At 43.8% G+C, this 23,291-nt stretch overlaps 1 protein-coding gene and 1 long non-coding RNA gene across 3 annotated transcripts in view; one reads left to right on the forward strand and one right to left on the reverse strand.

The window, feature by feature from the left end:
• Positions 1 to 23,291, forward strand: part of wwox (WW domain containing oxidoreductase) — a 1,068,632-nt gene that overhangs the window by 467,244 nt on the left and 578,097 nt on the right. The gene's annotated exons all lie outside the window — the stretch shown is intronic.
• Positions 9,893 to 23,050, reverse strand: LOC147116712 (uncharacterized). The gene is made up of 2 exons (XR_015078869.1): positions 22,756 to 23,050; positions 9,893 to 10,053 (listed from the first exon to the last, which is right to left on the reverse strand). It is a non-coding gene; the product is annotated as an uncharacterized LOC147116712 (long non-coding RNA).

The raw sequence follows: 23,291 nt of genomic DNA on the forward strand, positions 1-23,291 counted from the left end.
ACAGTACAATAAATTTGTCCTTCAAATGACTAATAATTTGATTACCACTTAAGACCAAACCTATGCCTCCTGGCTCATCTGCAGATCTGACATCGTGCTTGCATGTCTCTGGGCTCCGTGTTGATATTTATTAGGGAAAGAAAGCCTCAATCTTAACGCTAGCTATTTCTAAAACACACTTGCTCTGTTTACTCCCAGTCAGGTAAAACAAAAAAAAACTGAATAAAGAAGTCTCCCAAATTGTCACATCAAAAAGAACTTGTGTGGTTCCAAATACCTAAACCGCGCCGCCGGGCAATTGGTAATCGTGTACGTAGGAGGTCTGAGATGTGGTGCCAAATTAGTGACACGGATGCGCTTTCATGGATCGAAGTTTGTTTTTTGAAATGCTTGTGTGCAGCAGCAGTGGGAAAGTTGGTGATTGAAATCTAACACTTCAATCAGATTTTTATCGGTGGAAAAAATGGCCATGATATTCCAGTTTACTTTGTGGATTGGAAGAGGAGTAGCTAGAAGTCTATATGCAACTGCTGGTGTGAAGTACAAAGTAAACGCTTCAGATTTAGTTAATATTGGCCCAGAAATTCGGGTCCCAACGCATGAGTACGCACGGGGTACTCACGCGTGGACCCGATGGAAGTGCCAGTTTTCTGCATGCACGGGAAACCGGCACTTCCGTTCCTCTGAACGAAGGGGTTCAGAGGTCGAACGCGTGCGCGCGGGAGTCTGCGCGTGCGCTTTGAACTTAAGTTTTTTTTTACAGGTTTTTCCGTGAGGGTAAGTCTTTAGATTTTAGAAATGTAAAAACCAGGCGTAAAGCCTGCATTTTAAAAGGTAAGTGGTAAATTAATTAAAATTAAAACATTTTTTCCACAGTTTTATTATTTTTAAATACTTTAAAGCAAGGTAAGTTTATTTTTAGCCCTTTTTTTAATAAAATTATTTTTTTCAAAAATTTAAATTATGATTTAAAAGTTATTTAATGTAATTTATAGTTTATTTAAAAAGTGTGATGTTTTCTTTAAATTTATTTGAAGGTTTACTGTTATTTTGGGGCCCGTATATTCATAAGTTTAGACAGGTCTTCCTGTCAATCTTATGAATGGGCTTTTCCCTCCTCTGATTGGCTGCCCATGGATCACGTGATCCCAGGGGACGCATCGCACTAACTACGCCCCTGGGACACGCAAGCACAGCGCGCCGGGAGTTGGAGCAGGCCCCAGAGTGGAATTCCATGGGAGCCCAGAGCTCAACTGCCGGCACGCAAGGTAAGTGCAGGTCGGGGGCTTGCACCCGCGGGAAGCCCCCGACCCGAATTTCTGGGCCATTGTCTTGTTTTATTGTTTGACATTAAGTGATTCATAAGTTTAAGCTATTTCAAGTCTTTGTTGATGTGGTGAAGTGATTTTAAGAACTGCCTTGCTATATTGTTATTTTGGCTGACTCTTAATGTTGAAGCACACAATATAAATGGGTTCAAAAGACACTGGCCCAGAAAGTCGGGTCGGGGGCTTCCCGCGGGTGCAAGCCTCCAACCTGCACTTACCTAGCACGCCGGCCGTTGACCTGTGGGCCCGCGTGGGATTCCGATCCTGGGCCTCCTTCAACTGCCGGCGCGCAGTGCTTGCGTATCCCGGGGCGCAGTTAATTCGATGCGTCCCCTAGGATCACATGGGCCATGGACAGCCAATGGTAGCAGGGAATGCTTCATTCATAAGTTTGACAGGAAGAGCTGTCAAACCTATAAATACTATAAGCCCCAAAACATCACTAAAACCTCAAATAATTTTTTTTTTTAAATCACATTTTTAAAATAAACTATAAATTACATGAAATAACTATTTTAAACAATAATTTACATTTTTGAAAAAATTACTTACATTTTCTAATGGGGCTAAAAATAAACTTACCTTTCTTTAAAGTATTTAAAAATAATAAACCTGTGGAAAAAATGTTTTAATTTTAATTAATTCACCACTTACAGGAAACTTTCTGATATCCGGCACTGACGGGACCGAGCTGGTGCCGTAACATCAAAAGTGCCGGACATACCAGAGCTAATGTTTAAACATACGGAACTGAGAAGCTCCGTGTGAATCAACAAACCCTGTTGCTTAGCAACAGCTTCAAAACAGTCGGCTGCAGCTGCAAGCATCTGTAGCTGAAGCTGTTGCTATAGCTACAGACCTTGCAGTGCTTGACTGGGGGAAAAAAAAGCAACGAGAACTAAAAAAACATATAGAAACGGCTCCTGATTTTTGCCGTTAGATCGAGTATTCCGGACATATAACCTCCGGATAAACCAAAGTTTCCTGTACCTTGTTAAAAGCAGGCCTTACACCTGCTTTTTAAAAGTGTAACTACTGGAGAATTACCCTGCCGGAAAAACATGCAAAAAAAACCTAAGTTCAATGCGCACGCGCTGCCTCTCCGGCGCACGCGTTCGACTTCTGTACCCCTTCTTTCAGGGGAACGGAAGTGCCGGTTTCCCGCGCATGCGCAGTGCATGCATAAAACCGGCACTTTTGTTGGGCTGACGCGTGAGTACCCCGTGCGTACTCACCCGTGGAGACCCGAATTTCTGGGCCAATGTGATGCTTTCCTAAAGAGACAAGACGTTGAGGGATATGGTGAAAGAGTGAATGAGTGGGCTAGACTATAAAAAAGCGATGGCTTGTCTGGCCTTCAGATTTGGCAACCAAAGGAGTTTTGTCTTACCTTGAACAAAGATTAAAGTTAACAACCTCGTACCATGTACACAAATATTAACTACATATCAGCTGCAAACTCAAAGTATGTTAGCAGCACAAGTATAAGTGGGGATAAAAATAAATCCTGCTCGGTGCAAATTGCGGTACTGTGCAAGAAGACTGTAATTTGGGTTGTTAACACTGTACAATCTGTAATCTGGTCTAAAGGAATTGCCTCGATTGGAATTTGTCATTCAAATCCTGTTGTTAACACAAACAAATATCGTTGGTGATTTAAAAAATAGCTTGAGTTTTTCAGTTTACATTCACTTAAGTGGATTTGACTGGAATACAGATAGAGTACACCTGCGTGTCTCGCACTGGCAGTGGAAGAGCTTTATGCCAAACTGACTTGTGCTGTCTGTCTGGAAACTGGATTCTTTTCCTAGTGGGAAATGGTAGTTTTTCAGGAAATGCGTTTTCTGTTTGTTTGATAGTAAGTTAAGCAGTGTAAAAGTGGCTTTTCCTTAATTAACTTCTCCATCTCAACAAATTTGGCGCTGCGTTTCATTTCAACACGTGTTGTCGGGCATTTCGGAATCATTTCCATTTATTCAGCCTGGTTTTTGCCTAACGAACGCTATAATTGCCATGAGAACCATATTCAAGTTAAACTTTGCACGTGCTGCTCTGCTGGCCTCTTGAAATAACAAGAGTTATTTTTCATTCATAAGATTTTAGTACTTCAATGCATTGATAACCGTGGAAATGCTTGTGCATATATACATTGTTAGCTGTGAAAATATCGTGATCGTTTGTAATGGTTTATTTGTTAAAACGAGTATGGCAAACAGATGTTAGAACTGTGCAGGTTAACTTCTCAGCCCAAGAACCTCTAGTGATATTTTTGGCCTACAATGGCAGTGGCTGAGAGTTGAATTAATTTGAAAAAAAGGTGCACATACTGACATGAATCAACTGAGCGGCCTGCAGGTGGCGCTGTCCAGGGAGAGTATAAATACTCGGGCACGGGCCCAGCTTGCGCAGGACATTCTTAACAGGAACTAATGAAGGACACAACTAGACCTCCATGTTGTAAAACAGTTGATTAAAGCTTTGTTTAATGCTTAGACCAAGTGCCTAGTAGTTTTCTTACGTCACATACATGTTAGTAAGGCTGTACTTTCGTGTCTTAAAACTAGAGTAGCTGGCCACCACTTGTGTCTTACTCATCAGCAGACTGTGCTACACTCAAGGTTTGAAATATTTCCCTATGTTACCTACCCCAGAGAAGGAATGATGCCATGGAACATATTACATAGAATTATATAGAAATTACAACACGGAAACAGGCCATTTGGCCCTATTTTGGTGTTTCTTCTCCACGTGAGCAGCAGTCCTAATCCCATGTGCCCCGTTCCCATATCCCTTTATTGCCATTTCCTTCAACCACCTATTCTTAAATGTTACATTGAGTGCGCAGCACAGAAACAGGCCATTCGGCCTAACTGGTCTATGCCACTGTTCATGCGCCCACCCTACTTCCTCTAACCCTGTCAGCATATCCTTCTGTTCCTTCCTTATGTGCTTCTCTAACTTCACCTTAAATGCGTCTATGCTATTTGCCTCAACTACTCCTTGTGGTAGAGCATTCTACATTCTTACCATACTTTGGGTGAAGAAGTTTCTCCTGAATTCCCTAATGGATTTATTAGTGACTATCTTATATTTATGACCTCAAGGTTTTGGATTCTGTGCGGACTCTCTCTGATCAGATCATACTTGTACAAACGCTCCGTCACTCTGTCCCCAATAAAATTCCGGTAAATTCCTTGCAACTGACGTTAAACTGACAGGTCTGTAGTTTCCTGGTTTCTCCCTCTTGTCTTAAATAATGGAGTGACATTTGCAATTTTCCAATCCAACGGCATTATCTCTTAATCTTAAATCTACGTCCCCGCATTCTAGCTTCTCAATCACTGAAAACTGTGTGTTTCTATCTATACTTGCCCCATCCCTTCATAAGTTTAAACACCTCAAACCTCCCAGTAATAATCTCTGATGTGACAAAAAACAGCCCCAATTTTTCAAATCAAATCTTTCATTCTATTTGTATTTCCCCGTATCAGACAGCATCCTCGTGAAGCTGCACTGTGTCCTCTCTATTGCCTGGGCATCCTTCCGCTCGTGTGGAGCCCAAAACTGCACACACTACTCCAACTGTGGCCTTACTAAAGTTTTATGAAAACCACATCATCCCGACTTATATATTCTACACTTCTGGCTGCAAGACATGGTGGGGCGGAAGTTGCTTTAGTCCCGTAAGAAGCGCCCGCCCACCCATTGGCCTCATTAACATGAACATTATCTGGCCGAGCTGCCGGCACTTGTCGCGCTGCCACAGACAGCGCTCCCATTTTATAAAGATGAATCTCGCCGGCAGCATCCGGTAGGTAAGCCCCGGCAGCGGGCAGGGGGAGTGATTGGGATACAGTGGCATTGAGGGAGCGCTCCTCCTCCTATATTCAAGAAGGAGTTAGATATATTTCTTAAGGCTAAAGGGATCAAGGGATATGGGGAGAAAGCAGGGACAGGGTACTGAATTTGGATGATCAGCCATGATCTCATTAAATGGCGGAGCAGGCTCGAGGGACCGAATGGCCTACTCCTGCTCCTATCTTCTATGTTTCTATGACTCCTCAGCAACGATTCTTCAAAGGTTTGTTGGCGGCCACTGTTGAACCTGGAGTCCGACTCCTGCTCCGTCTGCTCTGCAATGCCCATTTTCCCAGAGAGCGGGGGGGGGGGAATAAGAGGGGGGCCGAAGACAGGCGTTCGGCCCCCTCATTTGCATATGATTAAGTTGTTTGCATTCTGTGCACAAGGTGAGATTCTTGGCTATAAGCTAAAATTCCTTTTTCTTTTCCTGGACTTTTCTACCCATTTCCTTAGTTCCAGCTGGGCACCGTCTGCATTCTCACTCCTTCCAACTCACTCCCTGAGTTCTCACCAGAGGGCCTGACAGCATCGTCAGCTGTCCTAGCTGCGGCCTTCCTTTTGGATCATTTATCTATTCCAATCCTGCCTCAGCACATATTCAATACCATACTTACACGAACAGAATACCATTTTTTGTCAGAGGAATTCATTCCTCGATTGAGCAATATCGTTTGCTCTTGTGTTTGCCTGCGATGCGAAGTGTGAGGAAAAAAAATAGAGAAATCTAAGTGCGGGAAACATTTCAAAAAGTTTCAGATTGCAAAGATCTATGCGCCGGGCAAAAAAAAGGTAACCTTTCAGTGAACTTAGTGTGGTGATTTCCCAGTGTACCACAGAACACCTCTCTGAAGAGCGAGAACTCTGCCTACACTCTGAAATTGCTTTTCACTTTGAATTCAGGCAGTAGTCTGGAGTTCTGCTTCATTTTAGTTCCAGTCCACCTGCTGCAATTAAAAACTACAGCACTGAGCTCTGCATAACTTCGTCAGCCAGCTGATGCCATAATTAATGACTACAGGGGTTTATAATATGTTGTAACTCTGAGTCAACATTACCCTTCAACAACAAAAAAAGACGAAATTAATAAAAAAAAAGCCGTACAAAACTTTGTAAAATTATTTTATTCCCACTGCACAGTGCACTTCCTTCAGTGCAAAAAATAATCTTGCAAGAACATAGACATTGAGTTCAGCACAGTGCAGCGGACTGAAACAGGTCCATCATGGGGTACATTCTAACATATTAACTTCACTTGATTCTGCGGGGAATTGATTAATTCATTTCAATTAGTTTTAAGTGTGACATTTCATTTGAGAAGCGATGCGTGTTTTTATGCACTTGGAGTCAGTAACTTAAGTTAATACGTACATGCTGAAGGGCTGAAATTCTAATTCTTGCCATTATAACTGGAAAATTTCCTGATGTTCCAGCTCTTTTATCAAGGGAATTGAAATGTCATACAAGTTGGAAATGGATCAAATTTAATTTTATATGTAATAAAAAACTAAAAAGAAAAAAAAATCTCTTCTGGTAGATAGAGAAACTGTGTTTTGTTGCATATATCCTCAGTATGCATGCAGATACTTACTGATGGGAGATTATGTTGTGCTGTACTTAATATTTGCAGGAAGTCTTAATATCAGGACCCTTTTTTTAAAATACCGTTAACTGGAACTGTGATTAATGTTAAGATACTTTTGGGGTTTACTTTAAGTCTATCGACTTTCATTTTTCGAAAGTTTTTATTTTGACATTGAGTACTGATGACACCGGGGGCTGGGGGGGAGGGGAGGGGAGGGGCGGGGCAAGGGGAGGGAGAACAAATTGACTTGGAAGATCTGACAGGCTATAAGAGATTTAATTATCATATACACAGTGGAAATGAATAAAGATGGTTGAAGCACGTTGGGTTAATGACTCTACTGATGATAGTTCAGGTCCCTTAATCTGTTGGGTTTGGTAAAATAATTCCTTTGCTATCAACTTCCCTTAGTGGTCGAACAAAGCTTTCAGGAAATGGACATGAAAAATGGATAGGAAAGCTGGTCACAAAAAAATTGTTTTCTTTAAATATAATGAGACCAACGTTACTGTTAAGCTGCACGGCCGCGCAGTGTCTGGAGGACCAGCACAGGCTGCTCACCAGCTTCTCAATGGGACTAACCACGCATGCGTGAAGATTTGAATGGGCTGTGCTGCCAGTTAAAGGGCCCGCGCACGGAAAGAAAAATTGCTGGGGAACGTTAAGTTATAAATAGTTATCAACCAGAATATAGCCCAAACTGTTTCATGTCGGCTGTTTCTGGGATTAATCTCATTTTGAACTCTGTGTGTTTAATTTTGATTGGGATGTGTGCATTGGACACATTTCAAATTTGCCTCTACAACAACATCTTGCATTTATAGCCCCTTTAATGTAGAAAAATGTCCCACGGCATCACACAGCTGTAATCAAAACAGACTTTTCAGAAACTGGGGCAAGTGTAAAAATGCAGGAGTCGATTTCCTGGAATGTTAATTTGGTATCTTACGGTTACAAAAATATAGTCACACATTTTCTTTTTGGTAAAACTGAGTTAATATAGTGCTAATCCAAGGGTAGCCAGAACAATAGCCCACTGTTATGAGAGTTATGTGATAGCAACAAATGGGATCCATATAATTGGAACATATGCTAATTAACTGGAATTTTTCAGGTTTAAACTCTGTGCGTTGATTGTACGACATTTGAGGTATGTGTAATGTAACAAAATCCCTAACATTACACGAAGGATGTAATTCTAGCTGGGTATAATTGCATGAAGTTATGATACTGTCAGATAAATTCAAAGCAATTAAATAAATGCTGAACATTTGGTTGTTAATTAGGGTGGTTGCTGTACATAGATTGTTATTTGCTGTATAACCTTGAGAGACCACATGAGGAATATTAACACAATGTTTGCTTTCTCACCAACTGATCATGTAAAATTTGAAGAGGTTGAGCCTCCGTATCTTCTAGCTGAATGATATTTGTGTAATGCCATGCGTTCAGTTAGTGCAAGAGAAAAAATAAGAGTTCTTTGTTGTAGCCATGTTATTTAATTCATTGATTCCAGACTTTCATTTGTAAAGACTGTGGCTGGAATTTTGCCGGTCCTCAGAGTGCGGGTTTGGAGGCGGGACCGCTGTCAAAATCACAAAGATTGACAGCGGGTAGGAAACCCACCGTCAACCCGCCTCCAATCAATCTTCCCAAGTATCGGGTCCCCAAATAGCGCATGGACCCGACACCTAGCGACGGGAAGAGGATTATAGACACTTACCTGCCTGTTAACAGGTACTTGATACTTGTTAACAGGCTCTTTTTCAATTTTGCCGCTTCTGCCTCGGGTTCCCCGACGTCCAGACACCACGCCAGGCAAGTGTGGCATGTTGTGAGCCTGCTGTAATGTTCCTGCATTGATGACAGCTACAGAAGTGGTATGAAGGATCCAGTGGTGCAGTAGTGAGTTTCAGAGGTAAGAAAATGTTGGGAAAATCATTTTTAATGCATTTACACTTTTCTGTAGGTAACAAGTTTTGAATTGGCTGTCTAGTCCCACCTCATCGGGAGAACCTCTCTCACTAGTGACAGATCGCTCCTGTAACCTCACCTGTAGCTGCCATCTGTTCTAGCCTATGGAGGGAGTCATTGGAGAGTCTGGGTGCAAGAGCTCACCTTTGTACAGTGATTGTCAGCGTTTGCAGTACCTCAATGTCAAAGAAAAATTGTGCATGGTCCCTTTAAGAAAACTGGCAGATGACGCGTCATCAAATGACGTCATCTGACCGGCGGCTTCTTAATTGGCCGGCAAGCCCGTAGGGTGGGCTTAACAAGGCCAATCAACTTAAAATCAGGTCCGTGGGCCGGATGCAGATGGGGGTGGGACTGGAACCCGGAAACCAGCTGACCCTCTCCCAAGCCGCATCCATTTGCAAAATCACGGCCTTAGATTTTGTATATATGGCAACGGTTATAATTTTTTGTTTCAGTTTTTCTCCCCATTTGTTTACAACTATTTCGAAGAAGAGCAGGGGCGTTATCCCCGGTGTCCTGGCCAATATTTATCCCACAATCAACATCACTAAAAACAGATTATCTGGTCATTATCACATTGCTGTTTGTGGGAGCTTGCTGTGCGCAAATTGGCTGCCGCGTTTCCTACATTACAACAGCGACTGCACTTCAAAAAGTAATTAATTTGTTGTAAAGCCCATTGGGATGTCCGGTGGTCGTGAAAGTCTTTCTTTTTCTTTTTTGTATATGGTGAGAAGGATTATACTGGATGCAATTGAGACAAGAAATATTATAAAGAAGGGGGCATAAGTACGAAGGAAATGACAGAAAGAGTGTTGCTTTATTGAATAATATTCTTTGAATGTTAGTGACCTGAAAAATGTGACCTTGCCCTGTTCCTTGAAGTAGTGCCACAATACAGTCCCAAAGTGATCGACTTCCTGCAAGAGTGGGTGTCAATGAAAACATTGTACCTTGTGATACCACTGTTATTTCACGCAGCAGAACCATCGTGTTGGATGATGTCTCCTTGGTTCAACCTGTATTTTTAAAATTGATTTTAAAATGTTTTTAAGGAATCATCTTCTGTCCCAGATTACCTATTGATTTTAAATATGAAGATCTCATTACATAGGCGGTAACTTAAAAAAAAACAACTACTGAACCTTTGCATAAATCCTTTAATTGAATTTACAAAGCCTGTGGCTCTACATTTTTTAATTAAATCCATTTCTTTCAAGTGTTGGTTTTAATTTGCACATTCTGAAGTAGCTGTGTCCCAGATAAACTGCCATTGATCCTTATTAAACCTAACCTCTGGGCTTTCTGTGAAAATAAAAGGGAAAATTGAAGCATTCATGTTGTGCTGCACATACTCTACAAAATGACATTCCAAAAAGTAGAAGTGATTTCTAGAAATTAATTGTTAGCTTTATGTGGGCACGGTTTTCCTGTATATAATTGATTGCTTAGTTAACTATTAATTGGCCATTAAATTGGTGAATCTGTGCAGTGAAAGACACTTTGTGGACTCAGACTGCCCCTGTATTTAAGTGCCCTCGTGCACAGGGAATACATTTTGTGTGTGTTTTTTGTCAGATTGCACAGTATGAGCAATGGACAGCATCATTTTCAAGTGATTTGAACACATGGGCGAGGAAGATGTTGGTAAGATAATCGTAGGATTCACGATCAGCGAGAGTGATAGATTTCAAACCTATTTAAATATGTGGAACGCTGTTTATCTTTAAGAGGACATATTAAAATAGATAATATTTTAATTAAAAATTGAGCGAGTGTCACTCTGAATTAGTAAAAACCTGGAAGATCCCCCGCTGCAAGTAAGGGCAGGCAACTTGGTTTGTGAAACCACTTCTGATCTGGCCACTAGAAGGTGTGGAAGAGCAGTGTAAAGTAATTTGCCCACCTTTTTATTTATTCTTTTGTTTCCTTGTCTCTCTCTAAAGGGTGGGGGCAGGGCGCGGGTACCTGGCTACCACTTCCCATCTGCCCCTGCCAGTATGGCTGAAATTAAAATGTGCTATGTGGTAAATTGACAGTGTGACCTGCACTAAACCACTTTGTAATACGACACATTGGTGCACAAACACAATGCAACAGCTAAATTGGAAGGAAGATTCTTTTAAAACTCTTGTGTTTTGTGGTTTTAAAATTGAGCCTCCTGTAAATTACAAATCTACATTATCTTTCAAAGGGGCGATGAGAAGCAGACCTTTGATTAGTCCCTCTTGCACTGTCTAAAATGTGTTTCCCTGACTGTGCTTACAGGTAACCTATTTACCACTGAAAAAGAATAACGAGTAGGAAAATAGGGACAAAAATCCAGCTCCGGCTGAGAATGACAACATTCTAGACGAGTCCCACAATTTATTTCAATTGAGAAAGAAGTTTGCATAGGTTTCAATTTGCGTGTTACTGTTTTTTCAATCATAGAATCGTAGAAATCTACAGCACAAAAGGAGGCCATTCGGCCCATCTTGTCCGTGCCAGTGATAATAAACAATAATGATCAATAAAGCACTGCGGCAAAAGGGGAAAATGGGGATCCTCAGTTAAGTTGTTGTCCCCTTCCCGATAGATTTTTGCCATTCCCCCCTGCCCATCAAGATAGAAATTTCCCTTTCGACTGCAGTGGCCAAGAAGTATCAAAACATGCACTTATTGTGGCCAAATGTTAGTGTGGGCTATCACTGCGGCTTGAACCCGGAGGCACCGGGCTATGATGAAAGTGTGTAAAGTATCTTTCTGAGGCACCCTGTGCAGTTTTAAGTAGTTGATGTACTCCAGTGTTGATAGTTTTTTAAATTTACCTTAAATATATGTCAGTTTCTAATTTCAGTGGCAGAGGCAGATATATAATCGGATCAGATAAGTGACATGATTTTTCAGTATCAAAGGATGGTAAAAAAAAATTCTGATTCATAACATTAAGCTAATCTGCTTTAATTAATTAAATTATGATTGGATGATACTAGCCTGTAGGAATGGATTTTATTTTGGACAGTAAGCTTGGGTCTGAACAAAATAAAAGGTCAGGCAGATATATGATTATCCACAGTAATTCTTGAATTTGTTTTGCTATTACACCAAGTTGCAAGTTACGGGGAGGAATGACATTGTGTACTTAGCACTGAGCATTTGAACCTCTTCCTGATCCTCAATTTTTTTTAACTGTTAAATTTTGAGGATTTTTCCTTTTTAAAAAGACAATCATTTCCCTTATGTTGAGAGATCAAAACCTCAGGGCAGAATGAATCCAGGAAATAAAATCTTGGAGACAAGGCATTACATTTTCAAGAGCCCCTACTAGAATTTTCACTGTAGTGAAATGAATACTCCCATTTCCATGTACTGCTTTGTGACCCATTCATTGTTACCTGCAATGCCTGATAAAATCAGGAAGAAGATATCAGGAAAAACTTTGAATGTATGAGTGCAATGTTTGAAAAGTTAAAGGTTATGACTTTTTCCAATGATGATGTGTTAGTTTTGTGGCTGAGACGTTAAACCGAGGCCCCGCCTGCCCTCTGAGGTGGATGTAGAAAATCTCATGGCACTATTTGAAGAAGAGCCGGGGAGTTCTCCTGGCCAATATTTATCCCTCAACCAACATCACTAAAACAAATTATTTGGTCATTATCACATTGCTGTTGGTGGGACCTTACTATGAAATTTGCTGCCGCATTTCCTATATTACAACTGTGACTTCACTTCAAAAGTACTTCTTCACTGGCTATAAAGCTCTTTGGGATATCCTGAGGTCATGAAAGGTGCTATATAAATCTTTCTTTTCTTTAACTGTACGTCCTGCAGCACAAAAATACAGATGGAATAATATAAACGTTAATATTGTTTATATTTTCAAGTTGGAAAACAGCTTTTGTTGAATATGTTTTCAGTTTTAGTGCAGTAACAGATGTGGTATTGTAAATATAATCAGGAACGTGCTAATCTTTAATATATTGCGTGTTATTTTTATGATGTATAAATTTTGCTTTACATTTTTATTTGTGATTTGTTTTCCTTTTTGTTTAGCATGGGGGAATCCGGCCTCGGGTGACTGTCTGTGTGGAGTTTGCACATTCTCCCCGTGTTTGCGTGGGTTTGCTCCGGTTTCCTCCCACAGTCCAAAGATGTGCGGGTTAGGTTGATTGGCTATGATAAATTGACCCTTAGTGTTAGGGGGATTAAATACATGGGGTTACGGGGATAGGGTGGGATATGTGTTGGTGTAGGGGTTACGGGGAGCGGGTGGGATATGTGTCAGTGCAGGCTCGATGGGCCGAAATGGCCTCTATCTGCACTGTGGGGTTTCTGTGATTCTGTGACACATGAAAAAACCCTGACCATTGATGCTCACAATTGTACCATGTGATTAGGCTAGAACTGATTGTAAGGTAAGTTTAGACTGGAACTGGTAGTGGGGTAACAAAGATGAGGGAGGCCATTTGGCCTCCATGGCTCATCCTTCCAAAGAAAGTTATGGTCCTTCTATAGTCCCTTGGCTTCCAGCTTCAAAGGAACCGGATAGATTTTAAACAAATCAACTCTAGGGTGGCACTCACAAAAACTATCAGCTGAGGATGAATGGAATTCCTTTAAGGAAGTACTACTGAGCATGATGGATGAATTACTGTTAAATAGTACTATTCAGCACACAGGATAAATATATACCAAGCACAAAGAAATAAACAGGATCCTAAATGAATTGATGAGATGTTATGAAATAATGAAGAAAACAAATTCTACAAAGCCTGTAGCGTGCAAGATACGGGAAACCAATGGAAATAATACAAAAAATCTTTTTAAAAATGGCAGTCAGAGGGGCAAAGAGAGAACCAGAAATATGCATGGTATAAAAGCCAAATGCAACAATAAGATAGGCACTTTACAGCCTCTGGACTCAACATTGAGTTCAACAATTTCAGACCATAACCTCTGCCCCTATTTTTTCACATGGCAGCTATTGACGAATCTGCCATTCCCATTTACACCTCATCTAGACTCACCTTTTGCTTCTTTACTTGATCCATTAGCATCTCCTTTTGCTTTGTACTGTCATACCTTTTGTCATTTAATCTCTCCTGCCTTCCACCCTACCACAGACCTCCCCTTTTGTTCTTTCCTCCCCTCTCCCCTTCTCCTACCCCTGCACTTGCTTAAAATCTGTTGCATCTCTAACTTTTCCAGTTCTGACAAAAGGTCATCGACCTAGAATCATAGAATGGTTACAGCACAGAAGGAGGCCATTCGGCCCGTCGAGCCCGTGCCGGCTCTCTGCAAGAGCACTTCAGCTAGTCCCACTCCCCTGCCCTTTCCCTGTAGCCCTGCAATTTTTTTTCCTTCAGGTACTTATCCGATTCCCTTTTGAAAGCCATGATTGAATCTGCCTCCACCACCCTCTCAGGCAGTGCATTCCAGATCATAACAACTCACAGCGTAAAAAAGTTATTCCTCATGTCGCCTTTGCTTCTTCTGCCAATCACCTTAAATCTGTGTCCTCTGGTTCTCGATCCTTTCGTCAATGGGAACAGTTTCTCTCTATCTACTCTGTCCAGACCCCTCATGATTTTGAACACCTCTATCAAATCTCCTCTCAACTGTCTCTGCGCTAAGGAGAACAACCCCAGCTTCTCCAGTTTATCATCGTAACTGAAGTCCCTCATCCCTGGAACCATTCTCGTAAATCTTTTCTGCACCCTCTCTAAGGCCTTCACATCCTTCCTAAAGTGCGCTGCCCAGAATTGGACACAATACTCCAGTTGTGGCCAAGCCTGTGTTTTATAAAGATTCAGCAAAACTTCCTTGTTTTTGTACTCTATGCCTCTATTTATGAAGCCCAGGATCCCGTATGCTTTTTTTTTACTGCTTTCTCAACCTGCCCTGCCCCCTTCAATGATTTGTGCACATATAACCCCAGGTCTCTCTGTTCATGCACCCCCTTCAGAATTGTACCTTTTAGTTTATATTGCCTCTCCTCGTTCTTCCTACCAAAATTTATCACTTTGCACTTTTCTGTGTTAAACTTCATCTGCCACCTGCCCGCCCATTCCACCAGCCTGTCTGTCTTCTTGAAGTCTATCACTATCCTCCTCACTGTTCACTTTACTTCCAAGTTTTGTGTCATCTGCAAATTTTGAAATTGTGCCCTGTACACCCAAGTCTAAGTCATTAATATATATCAAGAAAAGCATTGGTCCTAGTACTGACCCCTGGGGAACACCACTGTATACCTTCCTCCAGTCCAAAAAACAACCATTCATCACTACTCTCTGTTTCCTGTCACTAAGCCAATTTCGTAATGATGCTGCCACTGTCCCTTTTATTACATGGGCTTCAACTTTGCTGGCAAGCCTATTATGTAGCACTTTGTCAAATGCCTTTTGGAAGTCCATGTACACCACATCAACTGCATTGCCCTCATCAACCCTCTCTGTTACCTCATCAAAAAACTCAATCAAGTTAGTTAAATATGATTTGCCTTTAACAAATCCATGCTGGCTTTCCTAAATTAATCCACACTTGTCCAAGTGACTGTTAATTTTGTCCTGGATTATCATTTCTAAAAGCTTCCCCGCTACCGAGGTTAAACTGACTTTTTTGAACAAGGGTGTAACATTTGTAATTCTCAAGTCCCCTGGCATCAGCCCTGTATCCAAGGAGGATTGGAAGATTATGACCAGTGCCTCTGCAATTTCCACCTTTACTTCCCTCAACATCTTAGGATGCATCCCATCCGGTCCTGGTGACTTATCTACTTTAAGTACAGCCAGCCTTTCTAGTACCTCCTCCGTATCAATTTTTATCCCATCCAGTAACTCAACTGCCTCCTGTTTCAATATGATTTTAGCAGCATATTCTTCCTTGATAAAGACAGATGCAAAGTACTCATTTAGTACCTCAGCCATGCCCTCTGCCTCCATGCATAGGGCACCATTTTGGTCCCTAATCGGTCCCACCCCTCCTCTTACTACCTGTTTGAAACCTTGGGGACGATTTTGTGACTCGGGGCGCGTTGGAGGCGGGACTGCTGCTTGTCGGGTCGATGTCCTGCCTCCATTGATTTGGGGCCAACCCACGCTATTTTCCCTTGATTGACCTTGTTAAGCCCGCCCAGCGTATGACGTTTCATCTGTGAAGCTGTCAAACAGTGACATTCTCTGCAGTTTGATGAGGTCTTGCATACAAGATCTTTTACAGAAATGAGATGTTTGTTGCATCTGAGAATGCAACGGCCATCTCTCATCTGCAACACGGAGGTGCGAGACTCTCCGCTTAGAAACCGACTGAAGCCTGCATGAAGAAACAAAGGTAAGTACACTTTTAAAAACACTTAGCACTTACCTCAGATACTCACCTCTACACTCTTGCACCCATCACTTACCTTCACACCACACTTTTGCACCCCCCGACCCCTGGCTGAGCTGGCGGGTTTTGGAGCCTTTGGGAAGCCCGCACTTGTGTGTTAATAGGCTATAACAACGCTGGAAAAACTCAGCAGGCCAGGCAGCATCCGTGGAGAGAGAAACAGAGTTAACGTTTCAGGTCGAAGACCTTTCGTCAGAACTTCGACCTGAAACGTTAACTCTGTTTCTCTCTCCACGGATGCTGCCTGGCCTGCTGAGTTTTTCCAGCATTTTCTGTTGTTATTTCGGATTTCCAGCATCCGCAGTATTTTGCTATTGTAGTTAATAGGCTATAATCCCTTCCCGCCTCCAAGGAGACAGGACCCAGCACGGGACGGCTACACGCCTCCTGGGAAGGTGGCACGTAGGCGGGTTTGCCACCTGCCCCCAAATTCTGCCATTTTCCCGGCAGTCCCGCAAAATTGCCCCCCTTAACTCTGTTTCTCTCCTCACGGATGCTGCCTGACCTGCTGAGTATTTCCAGCATTTTCTGTTTATATTTCAGATTTCCAGCATCTGTAGTATTTTGCTTTTGAATAAGAATTTGTCCCTGTATTGTAACATTTAAGGGGGTTATCAAATAATCAAGATACCTCAAGGATACAAATGGGATTTAAACTGAGGAATTAAAAGAAGGTGGTATATTAAATGATTAATTCTGGAAGCCTCCTTTAAGACGCTGCTTAAAACCTTCCTGTTGGACCAAGTTTTTGGCCATCTGGCCTAACATCTCCTTATATGGCTTGGTGTCTTTTTTTTTGATAACGCTCCTGTGAAGAGCCTTGGAACTTTTTATTGCGTTAAAGCCGCTATATAAATATATAAGTTGTTGTATTTACTGAAAATGATGCCTGTAGCATGCTACCCAGTATAGGAGATTTTATTGATCCTTTGAATGCCTATCACTGATTTTTTAAAAGAGATTAAAACTAATTCATAAATAAAGAATTGCCCACTGTTGCCCCAATCCTTTCGTGATCTTTACGGTGGAATATCTATCTCACTCACCAATGTACATGGATGTGCCTCTGTATGGTAGCGGAAGTGCCCAAATGTTCATACTTGTACAGAGTTGGTTTGGGTCTGTAATCCTTTTCAATACAAAATCCCCCACTGTTTGATTCTCTTAACCCTTGCCCTGCTGAACAAACCAGAGCTCCATATGGTTAACACAACAAATGCTGTGACGAGCGCCTTCAGGTCTAACCCTTTCACCAACAGATTGTGTTGTTGAAAAGCTGTCATTGAAAACACTAGGCTCCATTCGACATGAAGTGTTATTTTGAAGGTATTTGAGTGAAGTTCTTAAAAATAATTCTGCTCAAGTCTTCATTCAGCTGCCATCTGCTTATGGTCAAATGCCAACACAACTCTGAAATGTTTCAAGTCAAGTAAAGGAATGCAGTTGATGTGCACATTTAAATATAGGTAAATAACTACCCATCAGACAGTTTGTTTAAATGTGGTTTATATGCTGATAAATTATACTGAGGTTCCGATTCCTGGGAATCACTGCTGGTGTTTCTACTGGAAAGATGCACCTTGATCCTAAGATATGTGTCAATTTAACATGCCTTTTTCCATCTCACATTTTGAAGGGTGCTTTTGCAATTTGTTATCCACATAAATCGGTTGCGTATCTTTATATATACACATCCATGAATGCGTTAAAATTACACTGATGGGAAGTTAATTCTGCTAAACTATGTGGTAAATTATTGCAACAGCTAGGATTTTTTGGTAAAGTGGAGGGAAAGATGTTTCACAGCAGTGGGATCGTATGACTAGATATAAACCACTGCCTGCCGTGTGAAGGACATCTGCTTGCGAATGAGTGATTGTGCTTTTGATTTGGAGCAGCACCTTCACTTTAATACTGGCTTCCGATGAAAGGAACAGATTGTTGTTGTCCTGCTTTTGTTAGGGTTCCACGACCCAGCATGTGTTCCATACGTTATTGAAGGCAAATCCACTTACATTCTAGGCTTGGTACAGCTATTTGGCAGCTTTATTCAGGGTGTCAGTGTGGATCGGTTTTCAAAGGATAAGGCGGTCTGAGATCAACGAGATAAATTATTCAAGGTGTTTAATTATCGGTGACCCAGTTTATTAAACTCCACTGTTACTGTACATAATAAGCTTTGAATTTAAAAGTGGAAGTGAAATTAAATACTGTAGCCCTTAGTACATGGTCATTTTTTTCAGCTTCTAATCCCTGACATTGCCAGTTTTAGCGTCTATTATTCTGAGACAGCTGTTAAAAAAAATAAGAAAAATATAATTTGTGTCTCATTTTAACAAATATTGATTGAATATAATGTTTTAATAACTACAGTACTGCTTACCAGCAGAGAATTTCACTAAATACGTTGAATATTTAGGCATTCCCCTCCCATCCTGTTCCTCTTTGTGACTTGTAAGTTATCTTGATGGAATTAAATGCTGAACAAATTCTATTCCTACTTAGTGATTCCCTAAATAATGTAAATTTTTACAGTTTATTAAAGCTACTTCTGGTTTAAAATGTGAAAACTAAAATTGGTTTCAGTCGAGGCCACTTGACAAGATCATCACTCAGATCTCTCATTCGAATTATATGCTGAGGGACTTTTTCCTAGCGACCGCTAATCTGTTGTGACATAAAAATTAAAATAGCGCAAAACATAAAGGACGTGAAATTCGGCTGCTTTGCGCCTGCCGTTAGCGCCTCCATGGGGCGCAAATGGGTTTTCACCTGGGCGTGCTGATATTAGAGCCCCACGCTAAATTGGGCCGGGTTTTTGCAGAGGTACAAAGAGTTAGCGCCCCGCTCCTGTAGGTACCGCCCCGCTCGGCCGTGCCTGGTGATGATGAAGTCATCGCCGTGCACAGCGTCCCGGATGCAAAATTCAGCTGCGCCCCCTCACTTTACCGCCTGGCGCTAACAGCGACAGAATCAGCTGTCGAGAGTCTGCTCTGCGCGCACTATTTAAAGGCGCCATCTTGGGGAAACTTTTTTATCGGCCATAACTCATTGTCAGCCAAGCTGCTGAACATATCGCTGCGATTTTAGCTCCAAGGGCTGTCGTGAGTGTTAACAATTGCTGTATTTAACTCTGAATACTTTCCAAAACAGCTTATACACTTTAATGGGGGCTCTGTTGGCAGTCGACTACCTGCTCCATCGTGAGCATCGGAGGCTTCTTGGGAGGAGAGCACTGCAGGGACAAAGGTGGGAGATATGCAGGGACAAAGGCCTGCAGATATGCAGGGACAAAGGCCTGGAGATATGCAGGGACAAGGGCCTGGAGATATGCAGGGACAAAAGCCTGGAGATATGCAGGGACAAAAGCCTGGAGATATGCAGGGACAAAAGCCTGGAGATATGCAGGGACAAAAGCCTGGAGGTATGCAGGGACAAAAGCCTGGAGATATGCAGGGACAAAGGCCTGGAGATATGCAGGGACAAGGGCCTGGAGATATGCAGGGACAAGGGCCTGGAGAAAGACACCAACATGTGGCCAGAGGGAAAAGGCGCAACAGGCTGGCAACAGGAGACCTTACCCTCCCAGGGTATTGCGGCAGCAGTTCTCGTACCTCCATTTCACTGAGGAGCAGTGTCTACGAAGGCTGCACTTCAGCAAGGAGGTGGTAACAGAGCTCTGCCACCTCCTCCAGCCAGACCTCGAGCCTCAGACCAGGGTGAGGATGGCTCTCGCAGTAGCAGCGAAGGTGACCATCGCACTCAACTTCTAAGCCAATAGATCATTCCACTGTGCAACAAGAGACATCTCCAACATCTCCCAGTATGCCGTGCATCGCTCCATCCGAGATGTCACAGATGCACTGTATCGAAGGAGAAGGGAATACATTTCCTTCCCTCTGATCAGAGAAAAGCAGCACGAGCGTGCATGCGGACTTGTCAGGATAGCAGGCTTCCCAACAGTGCAGGGCGCCATTGACTGCACCCACGTTGCCTTGCGGGCACCTCAGAACAATCCTGAGATATTCCACAACCGAAAATGCTACCGCTTGCTGAATGTTCAGTTGGTGTGCGACCACACACGCAGATTCCTAACTGTCAATGACCGATATCCTGGAAGTAGCCACGATGCCTTTATCCTACGCCAGACCGGTGTGCCAGATCTTTTCCAGCCACCACGTCAAGCTCGAGGACGGCTGCTCGGCGATGAGGGATATCTCCACCTGGCTGATGACTCCCCTACGCAACCCAAACACTCCTGCTCAGCACTCCTACAATGACAGTCATGCCGCTGCCAGGAGCACGATTGAGCAGGCTATAGGAGTGCTGAAACAACGGTTCCACTGCCTTGACTGCTCAGGAGGAGTCCTCCAGTACTCTCCTCATCGGGGCTCCTTCTTTGTTGTCGTCTGCTGCATGCTGCACAACCTCGCTATTATGAGAGCACAGCCATTGCCACCAGGCATAGATGCACCACCTCAGGAGGAGGAGCAGGAGGAGGACGTGGAGGAGCAGCAGCGATGGAGGGAGGCATCCAGTCAATAGGGATTATGCAAGGGCAGTCCGCGACCATCTCATAGCAGCTCGGTTCAACTGAATGTCATCCCACTACCACATTCCTCTGGACTTCCCCAAGACCACATCAATATGGCCTTCCATAACCAAGCCCAGTTAGTTACATGAAACACAACAGTAAACATTTAGCTTTCCAATTTAAATTTATGTTATAATGTTTGATTGTATAATAAACAAACAATCTATTGAAGAATCACTCTTGTGCATTTCCTTATATCCCCTCTTTGGCTCAACTATTCCAGTGCTCCTATGCTGTGTGACCCCTATGGCTGGTGGAAGGCTGCTGTGCATGAGGGCTAGAGACTTCAGATGGCCTTGCAGGACGCCCTCGACCAGCTCTGGGCCTGGAAGGCATGGCTGTAGACTGCACCACCTCAGGATGGCGGCGGCAGTTGGGGCTGGCTGGATGACAGGCAGTGACAAGTGCAATGGCGGAGTGGCAGTGGTGGGATCAGGGATGCTGTCATCCTGAAGAGAGGACAGCAGGTTCCTGCTCCACCGACCTACTGACACTGCCCCAGGCCCTCAGCATCCCCACCAATCTGCTGCAGCACAGATCGGTGGGCCGCTGGGACACCGTGAGCTCCCCGGTGGACTGTGGTGGACCCAGCGGCGATGGCAGCAGTCAGAGCACTTAAGAACATAAGAAATAGGAGCAGGAGTAGGCCATTTGGCCCCTCGAGCCTGCTCCACCATTCAATAAGATCATGGCTGATCTGATCTTGGCCTCAACTCCACTTTCTCGCCTGCTCCTCAGAACCCTTGACTCCCCTGTAGCTCATATATTTGTCTATCTCCGCCTTGAATATATTCAATGAATCCGTCTCCACAGCACGCGTGGCATCCAGCTGAGACTGCATGACAGCACCAAGACGTTGCGTGGCATGCAGCTGAGACTGGATGAGAGCAGTCTGAGCTTTGATGCCACCAACCATTGTCTGCATTACAGCACTACGACATTGTGTTGCTTCCACCTGTGCTGCAATGGAAGCTGACACATCGCCCATGACACGTGTCATGATGTCTGGATCCGCACGGTCCCTCTGGGAGTCCACCATCATCTGCAGACTGGCAATGATGGGCTCCATGGTGCACGCAGTGCTCTGTGCAATGCTGGAGGTGGACTCCTCCACGCTCCTTACCACTGCTGAGAGGCTCTTGGGCACCCTTGCCATTGTACCTATCATCTCGGAGTGCATGGCCATCACCGTTCTTCTAAAAGCCTCCCCATCGAGGTCCTCATCTTAGTCCTGTGCGGCAGAACTTGCGCGCAAACTTTCCCTCCAGGGGAGATGGCTCCCGGGGTTCCCTTTCCCCCTGGCCTTGCTGCAGCCCGCTCGTCCCTGGTACATCACCCAGTGTAGGCCCCTGTGCAAAGCTAACCTCTAAGGAACGTGTAGTGCCAGTCTCTGAGCTGGTGTCTGTGGGTGAGAAATGCAGTGACGCAGTGCTTGGTTGCTCCTCCTCCTCCTCCTCCTCTCCCTCCTGAGTGTGTTGGGGGGGCTCAGGTACAGGCACCACAGCTGCTGGGAGATTATCAGAAAGCATAAATGGCACAAGACTCGCGTTAAGGTGAGGGCAGAGGGGGCAGGTAGGGAGCAAGGAAGGCAGACAGTATCAGGAGGTGAAAATTTTAAATGCTTCTGCTTTGACGGGGAAGTGGGATGAGAAAAGGAGGGGGGATAAAGATACCGTTGTTGTGCCCAGCTGGGTCAATGTCTCCGCCGGCCACAGCGCCCACCACCTGCGGGCCAATGAGCCTCAGCACTCACTCCTCAAGGTCAGAGAGGTCTCGCAGTTGAAGTTCCCCCCCCCCTCAGTCTGCTGTTGCTCCCTCATATTATGTGCCATCTTGGCCTGCAAAAGAAAGGAACTTGTGTGAGTGACAGGCCAGCTATGCCGTGGTTGAATAGCTTTGAGTGTAGGCAAGGCGTGAGATGAGGATGTGAGTTTGAGTAGCTGCAGATGCTCGGTGGTTGAGTGGTGGGGAAGTGGTGGTTTGCACAGTGTGCACAGACAGAGGTTCAGAGCTGGTATGTAGGAGGTCTGCAAGCATGTACTCACCTCCACCACCCGACTGAGGTCGTTGGATTTCTTCCGACGCTGTGTAAGGGTTCGGTGTATGACAGTGCTGGCCGACACCTCCTCGGCCACATTCTCGCCAGATGTCCCTGAATATCTGTGGCGATGGCCTCCTGCCAGATGAAGGGAACAGCGATTCCCTCCTTCTCTCCACTGCCCCCACCAATGTCCCCAATTCCACGTCGCTGAATCGAGTAGCCCCTCTCCCTTGCAGCAGCCATGGCACAGAGCTGTCTCAGTAGCTGAGAGCTCGCACGCAGGAGCAGCAATGCTGACAATGAGCAGGTGCAGCTTGAAATGACCTCCCCTTTAAGAGCTGGAATAAGCTCGAGTCAAGGCTTGAAGGCTGATTGCTGAATGCCAGTCAGCTGAGATTGGGTAACGCTCTGGCAATAGTGCCCCTGCAGCGCGCCACTGAGACCATCCGTGCCTCATTTACTGCCCGCTTCACTCCTGGGGCGCAAACTCAGAATTTTGCAACATTTTTCCATGGATTTCGCCGGGCGCTAACTTTTCAA

This window comes from Somniosus microcephalus, chromosome 6 (genome assembly GCF_052327205.1).
Source record: "Somniosus microcephalus isolate GS21.2 chromosome 6, FLI_Smic_1.0, whole genome shotgun sequence".
NCBI classification, from domain to species: domain Eukaryota; kingdom Metazoa; phylum Chordata; class Chondrichthyes; order Squaliformes; family Somniosidae; genus Somniosus; species Somniosus microcephalus.